At 49.4% G+C, this 15,585-nt stretch overlaps 1 long non-coding RNA gene across 1 annotated transcript; it reads left to right on the top strand.

Moving 5' to 3' along the window:
• Nucleotides 1-8,893: 8,893 nt before the first annotated feature.
• Nucleotides 8,894-14,511, top strand: LOC112643202 (uncharacterized). Its single transcript, XR_004812692.2, has 4 exons — nt 8,894-9,133; nt 9,371-9,497; nt 13,571-13,673; nt 14,454-14,511. It is a non-coding gene; the product is annotated as an uncharacterized LOC112643202 (long non-coding RNA).
• The last annotated feature ends 1,074 nt before the right edge of the window (nt 14,512-15,585 follow it).

The raw sequence follows: 15,585 nt of genomic DNA on the forward strand, positions 1-15,585 counted from the left end.
TTCCCACTCAGTGCACTTACCCTCTGCCTTCTTCGCCCTTTCCCCCTGTCTTCTCCCCCAACCAGAAGGATCTGATAACCGGTCATTTACACTTGATAACTGATAGCCGGTTACACTGTAACTGGGCCGCCTTCCACCTAACCATTGCTTCCACTGGGTATTGACTTGTTCCCACTTTTATCTCCCAACGGGGCCCCGATAGGCTTCCCAACCCTGTGCCTCTCCGACTTCCACGGAGGCTCCCTAGGACAGGGAGCCCTGACCATGTCCCCACAGGGGCCCGAAGGCCTAACCCAGCAGTGCTCAGGGGGTTCCAGCAGTGCCATGTTCCTTGAAAAAGATATCATAAATTTTTAGTCATGATTAGGATCAACCCAGAGATAGAGCACTGAAGCTTAAAACTTTGATGATATAAAAGTTTGAGCAGAAACTGTGCTGGCAGAAACTGGGAGGAGGGGTGGAATGACATGTTTCTGAAAGACCCAAAGGCAGCTGCCAGAAAACCCCAAAAACCAAAAATTTGGGAAGTGAATAGACTAGATGGTAATAGTTTCAAAAGTGTCATTGAAGAATGGTGTATTTCCTCAAAAGTGCATGTGAGTGAGCCATCCCACTATATACTACGTTCAGGTTTATTCATAGTAGGAGAGCACCCACCCCCAAAACCCTGCCAAATCTCTGAGTAGAAGCAGGCTCCAGGGTTGTACCAAGATTTCCCTTGGCTGGGGGTTCTCTGACTCCTCTCGCCCCGCAGCACACCCTGGGCTGAGAGGCACATACTTCCTTGTTGGTGGGAGATGGGAAATGGGTCCGGAGTCCACAGGACCTAGAAAATCACTCTAAGTCCATCCTGTTAGACCTGAAGGGAAGCCCAAGTGGGTCCTTTTTTCAGGAGTTGGTTGTTGGAGGGGGTGTTAAGGGGACTGGGCCCCTCCCCACCACTCCCTGTCCCCAGGTGGCCTCCTGCCCTCTTGGAGCTCTTTCAGCAGGGGAACAGGTAATACCTGGGGATAATACCATCTTGGTCCGTGATCCCCACAGAGGAAAATATGCACCAACAAACTTGCATTAAGTTATGGAGATCTAACCCCTCCTAACCTTTCCTTTCCAGGGCATTTGTAGTTAGGGCGGGTGGGGGGAGGGGGAAGAAAAAATTCTGTAGGAAGAGGGTGAGAAATGCCTAGCCCTAAAATAAAATTCCGAACACCAGTGAAGAAGTCCTTCTAGATTGGGACATTGTTGAGGTCCCTCAAATCACAACTACTTGCTACAGTCCCTGGTGAAGGGATGGAGAAACCGTAAATGTGTGTGTGTTTGATTGATTCACCTGAATCATAGCTTGCAAGTTGCTTCCTCCTTCTCTGGCAAAGGACAAATAGAGGGAAGCTCCCACTAATACTGAGGGTGTTAAAAAAAAAGTGATATCTGTAGAAAAAAATTCCTTTGAAAGGTCAATAAGATCAAAAAAAATTTTTTTTTTTTTTTATAAACGACCTTCAAAGAGCTTCAGGCATTTTGCCCTTCACTGGTCTAGCCCAGGTTCAGGCTGGGGAGTGAGGTGATAGACCAGAGACAGGGCTCAAGAGAAACACCCCAGTTAGGAGCCTGCAACCTCCTCTTGGCCTGGTCCCAGTCTCACCGTAGGGTCTGCTTGCTCCCTGGAATACATCAGCTCAAGCTGATGGACATCCCCCCGGGCTGCCCTGGGGCATCCCAGGGAAAGGACTGGCCCAATTAACGAGCACTCCAGCCACTGCCAGGGGGCTGAGTCAGACTTACTGCTTCTCCAGGCCCCGGGGACTCCCTGCAATTCCCCCTCCAATTTCATGCTCCCCCAACACCATGCTTCTTAAAGTTCCATCATACAGAGAATACTCTTTCCTTGTGTATTCTTTTTTTCTTTCTGTGAAAGTAATTCTTGCTCATTGCAAAGATTTCATACAAAATAGTGATGTGCAAGTAAGAAAGCCAAAACCTCCACAACCTAATTTTCCTGTGATAACCAGCCTTAGCAGCTGAGCATACACCCTTCCAGATTTTTCTCTAAGCAGGTGCAGTTTATTCGAGCTCAACTAACTTGTTTCCCCATTCCTTTGCTCATGCTGTCTATTTTTGCTTCTTTGAATGCACTTGCTTCTCTTTTGCTGGGCTTACATCTACACATTCTTCTGAGCTCAGCCCGCTTCTGTCATCCTCCAGCCGGGACCAGGTGCCCCTCCCTGGGCTCCCGGAACCTCTGCACAGCCTTATCATGGCACCTAGCACGATGAACAATCAATTCCTTGTTAATGTGTTTGTCTCTCCAGTTAGAATACAGGTTAAAAAATAATAATAATAAGAAAGAAAGAAAGAAAGAAAAAAAGAATGTAGGTTAGTGTTCAAGAGATGAGGGCCAGGGTGGGCCCCAGCCCCTCTGGCTCTGCCGGGCTGTCCTATTCACTTTGGCATCCTCAGTGTCTAGCACACTGCCTGGCACATGATGGGCATTCAATATGTGTTTGTTGAATGAGTGGGAAAGAGTAAGTTCTGGATCATGGCAGCTGGCCCTACCATGGGACTCTTATATGAAGGTAGAGGGTTACAGAGAGAGGCAACCACCCAAGAACGGAAGATCTCCATGTCGCCTGGTCTCAGGAGCTGCCACTAGCTTACAGTAGTTGTGTAATCTTGGGAACAGTCCTCTCAGGGTGTTGTGAGGGTGAGTTTATGAGATGTGGTTTCCTGCCATCTCCCACCACGATGGCTCTGCTACTCCCACCTAGGAGGCAAAGGGCCCTTTACCCTTAAGCCCAGATAAACACAAAGAGCTCAGGTCTCTAACAGAGCTTGTCATAATTGGCTTCCCAGGAACAGAGCTCCAGATACGCCAGCTGTGCGACTGCAGGCAGGTGCCCTAACCCTTCTGAGCGCCCTTTGCGCAAGAATAAAAGTCAAATGCTGCAAAGAACACCTGCCTCACAGGTTAGAGAAGACTCAGTGAAAGATGATTGCTGAGCTCTTTGTAAATTCCCTAGCCCCTCATCCTGTCCCTCCCAGTGGGGTTCAGAGTAAGAGCAGAGTGCCAGGAACTCTGGACTCCAGCTCTGCCCCTCCTCCCAAGGGGACTTTGGGCAGGTCACTTCCTCTTTCCTCATCTGTAAAGTGGAGATAGGAGGGCTATGTGGGATGAAATGGTCCCTAAGTCTCCTTCCAGCTCTAACATTCAACATGCTCTGGGAAGTAAAAAGTATTGCAAAACATCCCAGTTCCTCGATCTACCATTTGGCTGTGAACAGAAAGGTCTTTGCTAGTGGCCAGCACTGCCAGGGAGGGTCTCTTTTTCACCAAAGCCCCTGACTAGGAGCAGTGAACACTGCCACTGGCGGGCCACCAACTAGAACCCACCCGTCCCCCTGAATTTCTGTGCTGGGTCACTGTGACTTCACCTGATGCTGCAGAGTCCTCAACTAGCTTCCACGTCCCCAGAGAGGGACGGGCTTGGGGATGGTTTGTGTGATGTGTCTTTCATGGCATTTGAATTCTTTCGAACCTGATCATTTGAGGTTGGGATTAAAGAGGCAAGTCCTAGAGTTTGCTCCTGGGGAGGGTGGAGTCTCTGCGGAGAGAGAAGGCTGACAGATGACCTGGTTTGGGGAGTGATGGGAGAACTCAGTATGGGATGGTGTCTGCAGGCTTTGGAGTTGCTTAGGATTTGGGTTTACAGAGGGAAGGTGTCAGGGAGGCCAGTGACGAGGCCAGGCCAGCTGAGGCTGAGCGGGCAATGTCTAGGCAATAGAGCATGCATTTATTTGATTGATCAAGCACCCTCTTTCCAGAGAGTCCCCTACACCCCCCTGCCCAGAAGGAGTAGTGGCTACTTGGACAGTTTTATTTAGAAGTCACCTCCTTGAGCATCAGAGAAGCTGAATAGATGTCTCCTTTCGTTGTTTCCCCAGGCAGGCCTATGGTAAGAACACGGAGAACATTCTAAGTGAGTGCTTCACACTAAGCTCCTCGGGACAGTTTATCTCATGGTCTGATCCTCAAGGGCACTCTGGGCCCCATTTACAGACGAAGAAACCAGGGCTCAGGAATACCAGGACTGTGCCCCAACTCACACTGCTTGTTAGCGGCAGAGCTGGAGTTCCTGGGCCAGGCCTCTTGGCTCCAAGCCCTGAACACCAACCAGTCTGCCCGGGACTCCCTGGAGCTGCCGATGTGTGTCTGGGGAGCAGCAGGTTTGCACAGAGCCCCATGCAATCTGGGGGTTGGAGTGCGGGACTGCACTGAAGGGCTCCCAGGGCTGGATGGAGTGAAGGGGCAATGGGGGAGTGTTTTCTGTTCGTCTTTAGGCTGGGGGACACTCAGGACAGAGGCACAGACTAGAGGGACAACTGAACAGCCTTACAGGTCACTGAGGGACCAATCACCCCAGGAGGAGGTGGGCCATTGCCCTGCCCTTGCCCCCTCACCCAGCAATCAGATGTCCCCGTCAATCGGACAGCCAGTCTGTGCCTGTTTGGTGCCCCGGGACCCAGTGAAATGTTTGTTGCTACAGAAGCTGCCTGGCCAGGCCATGTCATTTCTTCTCCTCTCTGGGGCTCGTCTGTTTCTCCCTCTCTAGCTTCTTGTTACTCTGGGCCCTGAGTCACAGGCTGGTGGGAGAGGGTTTCACTTTCCCATGGTGGCTAGATCCCAGATCCCAGCTAGATCCCTGCTGCACCTCTTCATCTGCCTCCTGTCTGCTGTGGGCAGCAAGGTCTCTGCTTCCTTGAAGGAGCTGCCCACCTCCCATCCCATCCTCCAGTCTCCTGGAGAGGTGGCCTGGGGACAGCGTTTGGGACCCGCAGCACCTGGGGAGCTTGTGAGACCAAGCTGGTTGGGCCCTACCCCAGAACCTTGGGATTGGAGTTTTTGAGGATAAGGCTCAGGAATCTGCATTCCGACAGGCTCCCTCGAAGAGTTCTGAGGAACTGAAGGTCAGGAGCCAAGAGCTCCGGCATGAGATCATCACCCATACCCTGCTGGAGGGACTAATCTCCCAGGATGCCAGGAAGGAGTCTGGGTTGGTGGCAGTAAGATAAGACTGGTTGAATGAGCAGAGTTTCAGAAACCCAGGCAGGAAGGCAGTCCCCTGGCTGGAGGCCCTTGAAGTGGAAAATTGCTCTCACCTCCCAGTCCCCACCCCCACCCCACCCCACCAGGGCTTCTTCAGAGGAGAGCTCTCTTCCCCAGCAGAGCAGGCCAGGAATGCTCAGCTTCAGTCCAAAGAGGAAATGTGAGGACGGGCTTGGAGATGGGCCAAGAGGAGAGCTGAGGAAGTGATGAAAGATATTTTTGGGATTACTTCTTCCAGCAAAGGCTGAGGGGGCACCTTATCACCATCCAAGAACTTGGAGAGGCTTATTTACTAGACTCTTGACCTAACAATCAGAGATTAAACAAGAAAGGACTGAAGTGAGATGGCAGGAAGGGACCTGTGAGGTGCTGACATGGGTCCAGGATCAAGGCTACGGGAGCTTCTAGTCTGTTGCTTTTTTTTTTTAAATTTAAGATTTTATTTATTTATTCACGAGAGACACAGAGAAAGGCAGAGACACAGGCAGAGGGAGAAGCAGGCTCCTCACAGGGAGCCCAATGCGGGACTCTTTCCCAGGACCCCAGGATCATGACCTGAGCTGAGGACAGACGCTCAGCTGCTGAGCCACCCAGGCGTCCCTAGCCTAGTGCTTCTTGAGTACGGTTCATTCAGGGGTCCCTGAGACATGGTTTAATGTCCACTCTGTGCCCACTACTTGCTCAGTACAGGGAAGAGAACTACAGACAAGGGCATGATTCCTGACTTCTTCAGCTGAAGTTCAGGTGGACAGTCTCTTCTGCCTGGAAAGGCTTTGTCCTTACGTCTGCCCAGGGCAGACACCTGGGTGGCTCTGGTTTCTGCCCAGAAAGACTGGCATGGTATGAATCCCCAAAGTGGGAGTGGAGCGGAGCAGAGGGGAGGATGTGCGGGGATCCTGGGTGGGTCTGGAAAGTGATGCCCAGAAAGCTGAAATGCCCTTCTGTGGAGTCTCTTTCCTCCCTACCAAAATACCCATTCTCCCACCATTGGCATCATGATTCTTCAGGGAAACATCTAGAGGGTCGGACTGGCTGCCAGCTTTCAAGCATGGGGCTGCATGTCCACAGGAGCCTCCTTCCATTTGACTCCAAGGCCTGTGGGCCAGCTGAGCAGCCCAGGCTGTCCTGGCCTCTGACTGTTCCCTGGGCTCCTGCCTCCGAACCAGTGCCCCCAGCTTGACTTGCCAGGCCTGCCAGGTAGCTTCCCGAGCCCCCATGGCGTCATCTGGGTGCTGCTCCCCGCTGCTGGATATCTGGACCACCCGGGCAGCCCTGTTCCGTGCTGGCGTCCTCAGTTCAGTTCAGGTTTCTCTGGGAGCCTGGAGCAATCAGGGAACTACTTCTGCCTTGCCATCTGCTTGTCCGCCTTTCCACTATTTAGTTTTTGAGGGTTTCTACAGCCCAGCACTGCCAAGGGGTTAAGAGGGACACAGGAGAAACCTCTGTCACTGCCTGCTAGGGTGGCTGGGACTTGCACGCATGAAGTAATGAGAGAATGATTCAAGTTCAAAACCACAAGGAAATGAGAGTAGAAACTGGGGCACCCTGGATCTGTCCAACTCCCCTTCTTGAGTCATTGGTAACCTGTGGTAAGTTCCGGTACCTCTCTGGGTCCTCCTTTTGTAAAATGGGAGGATGATCTGTGTGTTTCCCCAAACCAAGGCGAGGTTCAGTCCTGGGACAGACTGGCACTATGGCTTGTGCTTGTGGAGCACTTGGGTGCCGGCAGCCCTGCTAAATCTTTTAATCATCTCATTTAAGCTTCTTGGCAGCCCTAGGAAGCAGGACTGCCACTGTTTCTGTTTTATAGGAGAAGAAGTCGAGGCAGAGAGAAATGAGTAACTTGCACACTGAGTGATGGGATTCGATCTGCCCAGGCTTTATTGCCTCCAGTAACCAGGAGAGCGCAAGGACAGAAGAAACAGGCCGTCTAGTTTCAGGCTTGAGGGTTGTCTCCTGGGGTTCCCAGTCCTGGGGACACAGACTCGCAGACTTGGCCTTCAGACCTGGAAGCAGGAACCCCAGGTCTCCACCCAGCTCCTGTGGCAAGGTGGCAGCTGGGTGCCCGCGGGGGCCTCTGCACCCTGCCTGAAGAACTACATCTCCTCTCCTAACGTGGTCCGTTTTCCTCGAGCCAGGCTCCTTCACATCTCCCCACATAATAGCTCATGCATTAACTTCTTGGCCATTTCCAGAGCATTCTTTCCATCTTCCCAATATTATTCTTCCCATTTGCCAGAAGAGGGGACTGAGGTTTGGAGTGTGGGGATCAAAGACTTGCCCAACATCCTATGGTTGGTAGACTCTAAGCCCAGTTATATTCATTAGACAGGAGTCTCCAGAGAAGGCTGTGAGAGATTCCTGGTTCTTCTTTCCCCAGATCTCTTCATGACTCAACATCTCTTTGGTCAGAATTCTGAGGACTCAAGACCCAGGAATGGCCCACACCTGCTGAATTCATTCAACCATTCATTTACTCAACCATATTCATCTGCAGGGACCTTCTCTGTCATGCTCTAGGAGTTGTGCCACACATGGGTGCCATTGGGAATTGCCCCCAGCCAGGTTGCTCAGAGGCTGGGGTGTCAGAGGGACAGGGAAGCAGACTCTGAGCAGACAGGTATACTACCAGGTTCGAGTACTGAGGAGGGACACCTAAATTTGAGAAGCAAAGATGACTTCCTGGAGGAAGTGATGAGGCAAAGTCTAAGCTGAGCCTGGAGGGATGGATAAAACTAGCCTGGGAAAATTAGGTTGATAAGTGGAAGGCAGGAATGTTCCAGGCAGAAGTAGCAGCATTTGCGAAGGCCTGATGGCAAAGGAGCATGTGGTGCACCTGCTGTTGTGTCCTCAGCTCCGCCTGAAGCTCCCTCAGCCCAGATCTTTCCCTCTCCCCCTACCATCACCCACCCCTGGGTGCCCAGCCCCCCACTTCCTCTCTCTGATGGGCAAGTAGGGCGTGGGCACCATTGCATCCGGCTGTCCACTGCCCTGGCATAGAGCTGTCTGGCATGAAAGTGGATTATTTCCCTCAGGGGGTAACTGGACAGGCAGCGGCAGGTGAGGCGGCAGGTACAGTAGCCCGGAACATCCTGCGCTGGCTCTGTCCTGGAGACCTGTGGAAAGCCTTTGTCCCCACTGCCTGTAATGGGTTTCAGGAGAGAGCTTTAATATTTGCAGCAAACAGAGGCACAAAAGATGTGGAGGGCTATTGTGGGCTCTCCAAAGAGGAGCTAATCCTCAGGCAAGCCACCTCGGCCAGGAGGGGTTCAAGTGCTGGGCGGGCCGCTGGGGGCTGTTGTCATTTATGAGCAATTGTGGGAGATAATAGCACAGACTGGACAAGCTCTACACAGGGGAGGGCGGGGGAAGGGGGAGAGCACCTGTCCTGAAAGCCCAGGAACGGGCGACTCCCCACCCCCACTCATCCCCACTCAGGGCCCACTCTGGCTCCAGCTCGGTGCCTGGAATCTGCAGCTCCCTCCAGGCGGCCTGGACTGCCCTGTCAGCTGTCCTTTGCCCCCGGGGGGTCGGTCAGTTGAGTCTGGGGGTGGGGAGTCCGCCAGGGCTCTTGGCCTCTCTTTCTTCCCGTTCCCTCTCTCTAGCTCTCTCTCTCTGGGGCCTCTTTTCGGTCCACTGCACATAGACAAGTCATTTCTTGGCTCCAGGGGGCCAAGGAATGAAAAAAAAAAAACCAAAAAAAAAAAAAAAAAACCCCAACAGCTGTATTTGCATATTATTAGCATAAAGAAACTGTATTAGCATGAGTGTATTTTCAGCTCCTCCGTCCTCCAAACCTGCCCCATCCTCTCTAAGTTTGGTACATAAATGTCCTATCCAGTCGCTAGGACAAAGGGAAATCTTGGGGGTGGTGTTCGGAAAGGGGTTTTGCGCTGTGGCCAGAGGGGAGCGAAATAGCCCCAGCAAGAAATCTGCAGTCCTGGGAGCGAGAGGTTGGAAAATTCAACTCTGCAAGCCTGGCATTGTTAGCACAGGGGGTGCTGCCAGAGTCCCCTCACCTCCAACAACGTCAGAGGTACAAAAAGCTAGGGCTGGGAATAATGAGGAGGAAATGTGACTGTGCACTGATTGGCATTACAATTTGCATAATTCTTTGTAATTTGCGTGGGTGGGATTATTCTGTTTTCTAGAAATTTTGAAAGACAATCTTTTTGGCTTCTTAGAAGTTTCTTTCTTGGGTTTTTTTTTTGTTTTTTTTTTTTTCCTTTGCTTCTTGTCAGCTTCCTGTGATTCAGCTGTGCTTCCTCTCTAGGAGGGAGAAAAGGACTGGACAGGAGCATGGTGAAGGGGACAGGGAAGAGAAGCCAAGCAGTTAGACACCCAACTTGGAGAGGAGAGGCAGGGTCCTGCCAGGACCCAGGACACTCAAGGATCCTGAGGTGTGTGGAATGCCCTCCCTTTGCCATGGCTCTGTGGGATCTTGTTTCCACTCATAAATTCGTGGAAGTGGAGCTGAGATGAGGCTGGGTTTGTCTGTCCACTTCCCACTGGGCAGCCAAGGGTACAGGAGAGGAGCCACGAGAAAGCCTGACTCTCAGGCCATCTTGCACAGAGACTGAACTGATGGAGAAATCGAGAGCCTTGCTCCTGGGGGTCTTAAGAAGAAGCATCTTCCAAATGGCTCAAGAGATACTTCTTCCAGGCAGCAGGAGATGGGTTATGAGCCACTTCTTTCCTTGGAGTAAAAGATAAGGGAGCCTGCTTCTCCCTCTGCCTGTGTCTCTGCCTCTCTCTGTCTCTCATGAATAAATAAAATCTTAAAAAAAAAAGGGGGGGGGGATGCCTGGGTGGCTCAGTGGTTGAGCATCTGCCTTTGGCTCAGGTCGTGATCCCGGGGTCCTGGGACCGAGTTCTGCATCGGGCTCCCCGCAGGGAATCTGCATCTCCCTCTGCCTGTGTCTCTGCCTCTCTCTCTGTGTCTCTCATGAATAAATAAAAAAAATCTTAAAAAAAAAAAAAGAGAAGGGAGAAGAAATCTGATCCCTCTTGTAATGGAACCCTGGACATTGATTTAGTTATTTCCATCTGCAGCCTATTATTATTATATATAAGATGAATGAGGCTTAATTCAGTTGAAGCTGAGCCAAAGGAAAACACCTGCAAAAGTCCTTTGTTAGCTGAATGACTTTCTCCACTCCCATTCTACCTCCACCTTTTCTGCCCTCTTTTGTTCACTTTCTCTCTTCTAAACACATTAAAAATATATTGTTATAATTACTACTAGCAAATCCTAATGCTATTCATTTATATTTTTTGAAAGTTTATTTATTTACACCCAATATGGGGCTCAAACCACGACCCCGAGATCAAGAGCTGCACGCTCTTCCAATTGAGCCAGCCAGGCACCCCTCCAATACTACTTAAACAATAACAATATGTCTTTTAAAACACAGATCAGATCGCATCTCTATTCTGCCTGGAAACCTTGGATGCTTCCCTGGCCCTCCTTTTTGCAGTCTCTAAGGACCTGCATGGTGTGGGTCCAGCTTTTCTTACTTTACTCCTTACTGCTGTATGTCTTTCTTATGACTATTTATTTTTAATTTTTTAAAAGATGTCATTCATTTATTTGAGAGAGAGAGAGAGAGGTTTGGGGGAGGGGGAGGAGTAGAGGGGGAGGGAGACGGAGGAAGAAGCCCCAGCAGACTCTATGCTGAGTTCGGAGCCCAACATGGGGGTTCAATCTCACAATGTTGAGATCATGACCTGAGCTGTAGTCCAGAGTTGGATGCTTAACCAACTGAGCCACCCAGGCACACCTCTCACCACTCTTTAGGCTCACAGGCCGCCCTGTGGCTTGGAGAACATTCCCACTTCATTCCTACCTCAGCTTCTTTGTCTTGCTGGCTCTTGCTCCAAGGTCTGCTGGAGACCAGTTTCTTCTCATCATTCAGGGCTCCTTCTCAGACAGACCCTCCTTCGCCTCCCCACCTGGACAGGATTCCTGGATGTATCACAGCAGCACCAAGCTAATTCATTTGTTAAATTATTCATTTTGTCCTCTGTATGGAGAGGCCTCATCTGCCTCATCCGTTTCCATGTTAAAGCTCCTGGAACGTGCTCATGAAATATTTGTTGCATGAATGAGTAAGTGTGAATAATGATACTCAACAACGGCTTGGGGTTGGTGACGGAACGTGGATTTTGGAGTCAGAGAGATGCAAGTTCCTACCTGGTTCTGTCACCCCCTGGTGAATATTTGGCCATGGGCAAGCTGCTCACCCCTCTGAGCCTCTGTTCCTCCTCTGGGAATAGGGATCATAGTAACTTCTACACTGAAGGTTAAATTCAGCAGTGTCTACCGCTACTAGTAGGAGCTTACTAAAGAGTGATTACTAGCATGAATAATTATACCTCTGTTTCATACTCATTATGTACCAGGATCTGGTCCTGCCCTCAAAAATTCAGTTTGCCAAGAGACCCAGAAGGCTGGGTGGCCGACTATGAAACAATGGGGAACGTACTAAGTAGAGACATGCATCAAGTGGTACAGAAACAAAGAGGCAAAAACAACAAATGCTATAATCCCTGTGCTGGAATAGCATTTCACGGTTTGTATACCAGGTAGACAAGGCAAAGCAGGTCTCAGAATGCCCACTTTACAGTAAGAGAATAGAGGCCTGAATAGATGACAACATTGGCCTCTGGTCACCCGAAGTCCCCTTGCCCTGCTGTGTGTACCCCAAAATTGATACGTTCAATTCTAAAGCTTATTATTTTTATTTTTTTATAATTTTTAAAGATATTATTTATTTATTCATGAGAGACACACAGAGAGAGGTAGAGACATAGGCAGAGGGAGAAGCAGGCTCCCTGCAGGGAATTCAATATGGGACTCGATCCCAGGACCCCAGGATCATGTCCTGAGCCAAAGGCAGACGCTCAACTACTGAGCCACCCAGTTGCCCCTAAAGCTTATTTTTTGAAAAGATAATCTTACACCCATCGAGTGGCTCAAACTCATGACCCCAAGATCAAGAGTCACACACTCTCCTAGCTGAGTTAGCCAGGTGTCCCCGTATGTTGAATTCTAATCCCCAAAGTGATGATGTTAGGAGGTGGTGCCATAAGTCATGAGAGTGAAACCTTCATGAGTGGAGTGCTCTAATATATCTATATCTATATCTATATCTATATCTATATCTATATCTATATCTATATCTATCTATATCTATATTTTTAAGAAGTTTCTTTTTTTTAAAGATTTTTATTTATTCATGAAAGAGACAGAGAGAGAGACAGAGAGAGGCAGAGACACCAGCAGAGGGAGAAGCAGGCTTCATGCAGGGAGCCCGATGTGGGGTTCGATCCCGGGTCTCCAGGATCACGCCCTGGGCCGAAGGCAGGTGGTAAACCACTGAGCCACCCAGGGATCCCCAAGATGTTCCTTTTTAAAGGATTTTATTTATCTATTTGAGAGAGTGAGTGACAGAGCAGGCAAGAGTGTGCACAAACCCAGGAAGAAGCTGAGTAGGGGGCTCATCCTAGGACCCTGGGGTCATGACCTGAGCCAAAGGCAGATGCTTAACCAACTGAACCACCCAGGTCTCCCGCATTAGTGCCCTAATAAAAGAGATCTCAGGGAGTCAGCTCACTTCTTCTACCACATGGAGACATAGCAAGAAGTCGACAGTCTGCACCACGGAAGAGAGTTCTTACCAGAACCTGACCGTGCTGGTGCCCTGATCTCAGACTTCCAGCCTCCAAAGCTGCGAGAAGTGAATGTCTGTTGTTTCTTGTGATTATCCATACCCAGTCTGTGGTATTTTGTTATAGCAACTCGAACAGACTAAGACACCTGCTTTGTTTTTCTTCCACTGCACTTATCCCTCTGGACACCTTATGGGATTCCCGGTGTGTGATCCATTTGTCACACTGGAATGCAAGCCCCGCATCAGTCTCAGTTCCTGGAGCAGCTCCTGGCACAGAGTAAGGGCTCAGTAAATATATGTGGAATGAGGGAATGGAGGATAGGAGAGTTAGTAAATGGCAGAGGTAGGATTTGAAACTCTCAAGCAGGAGGCAGAAGAGCTGGTGCAGGGCCAGCTTCTGGAGCCTGACTGCCTGGGTTCGGATCTCGGCTTTGCAACATACTAACTAGTGTGCAAGTTACTTACCCTTCCCTGTGCTCCTTCCCCACACCACCTCCCCCCCACCCCCCTCCCGGCCCCAAGCTGTCTGATGGGGGTGGTAATACACCCCCTAGTTGGTAGGACCTTGGTGAGGACTCCATGAGTTGATATTTGTAAAGTGCGGAACAGGCATGATATATAATAAGCCTCAATACATAATTGGCAGCTTAAAAACAACCAACCAACCAAGGTATCTTGACCCCAAATGCGGTGTTCTTCCTCTACAACATATAATATAGAGCTGTATAGTTTCCAAATCACCAATTATAGTCATAGTTTTCTTTTAGTTGGCAAGAAATAATTATTGTCCCATTTTACAGAGGAGCAAACTAAGATGATATCAGAAAGGATACTGGCTCCAGATCACACAAAGGCTTAAGATGACCGGACTTCAAATATATAACTCTGGCCATGATCTCACAGGTAATTCCCTCCCCCAGATGTACTGAAATTGGGGGAGGGGGGAATCAAATCAGAGACTGGCAGGTATTCTCAGGAAGCCTACACATATCAGTCTCCTATTGTCAGGGTTTGGAAATCCACTTACATTTCCTCTAATCTTGGGCTGTCATTGTAAGACAAATGTTGCTGAGGCTTAAAGTTCTGGGGGAACTTAGGGATTTAAGAGTGACAATCCAAGGCTGTGAAGAAGGTCTGGGGAATCTCCCTGCAGACCAAGGGCCTGTCTTCCCTCAGAGCAGCTGTCTTGGCCGAGCAGCTGCGTGGGCCAAGACCTGTGCCAGGAGATGTGGGGGCAGGGAGGACATAATGAGGTTCTCCCGCAGGGATCTTTGGTTCAGTTTGCAGAGCGGAGGCCGGATCTTCCTGGGGCTGGGCCTGGCAGCTGCCTGCTTCTAGAGACTCTGGGTGGGTGTGAGAATCGTATTTTGGATTTTGTTTGAAGTGACCACAAGGCTAACCAGACCATTTGGGTCCCAGAGCTCACTCAGGGGAGGACACATAGAGATTGGGATCGAATGGAGGAGCTCATTTGTTTATTTGCTCATTCATTCATTTAGTTCCCATTTATTTCACCCTGAGCCTGCAATGGGGATGCCAGAACCTAGGTCTACTGTTCACAAGTAGATTTGAAACAAATTCCCCTGCGACTGTTCCCGACCCAAAGCAAACCACCACGTATTGAGTATTGACCACGAGTTAGGCATGGGACATACAGCAGTCTCTTCTTATCCGTGGTTTCAGTTACTCATGGTCAACTGTGGCCGGAAGCAGATGATCTTCCTGACAAATCTCAGAAGGTCAGTAGCCCAATGCTACATTACAAGGTCTATGTCACTCCCCTCGCTTTGTCTCATCACGTTGACATTTTATCGTATCACATCATCACAAGAAGAGTAAGTAGGTACAATAAGATATTCCGAGAGAGAGAGAGAGAGAGAGAGAGACCACATTCACATAACATTTATTATAGAGTATTGTTACAATTGTTCCATTTCATTATTTTTTATTGCTGTTAATCTCTTGCTGTGCCTCATTTATAAATATGTATACTGAGCTTTATCATAGATAGATATGTATAGCAAGAAATGGTATAATACATAGGGTTCAGTACTATCTGTGATTTCAGACATCCACCAGGGGTCCTGAATATGTTCCTTGTGGACAAAGGGGGGACTACTGTACCTAACTCTAACCCTTGAGGTAAGCATCATTATTCTCACTGTACAGGTGAGACAAGGGAAGCTCTGAGAGGTCAGGTAATACACCTAAGGTCAAACAGCTATGGGAAAAATAGGGTTCAAACTCAAGTGAGTTTGACTCCAAAGCCCAGGCTGTGGTTGTTTTAAATTTTTAAAAAAAATTTTTTTTTTTTTTTTATGATAGTCACAGAGAGAGAGAGAGAGGCAGAGACACAGGCAGAGGGAGAAGCAGGCTCCATGCACTGGGAGCCCGACATGGGATTCGATCCCGGGTCTCCAGGATCACGCCCTGGGCCAAAGGCAGGCGCCAAACCGCTGCGCCACCCAGGGATCCCTTAAAATTTTTTTAAAAATATGTGTAACAACCATCTAAGATGCAAAGTGTAATGATAAAATGATTGCCTGTGGCCCCACCACTCAACTGGAGGACTGGATAGTCCAAACATTGTTCAGTCACCTTGTGTGTCTGGTGTCAACTGTGTTCCCTTGCTTCTCCACAACCTTGACCTCCATGCAAGGTAACTGCTTCCCAAGTTTTGGGCTCCTCATCTCTTTGTTTGCATGTTTTTTGTTTTTGTTTTTTGTTCTATGTTGTTTTACCAGATGTGTTGGTGATAAACATGTGTGAAGATAAACCGTATAGTGTTGCTTGCTTTTGAACTTTACGTAAATGG

Source organism: Canis lupus, chromosome 38 (genome assembly GCF_003254725.2).
Source record: "Canis lupus dingo isolate Sandy chromosome 38, ASM325472v2, whole genome shotgun sequence".
Taxonomy (NCBI): domain Eukaryota; kingdom Metazoa; phylum Chordata; class Mammalia; order Carnivora; family Canidae; genus Canis; species Canis lupus.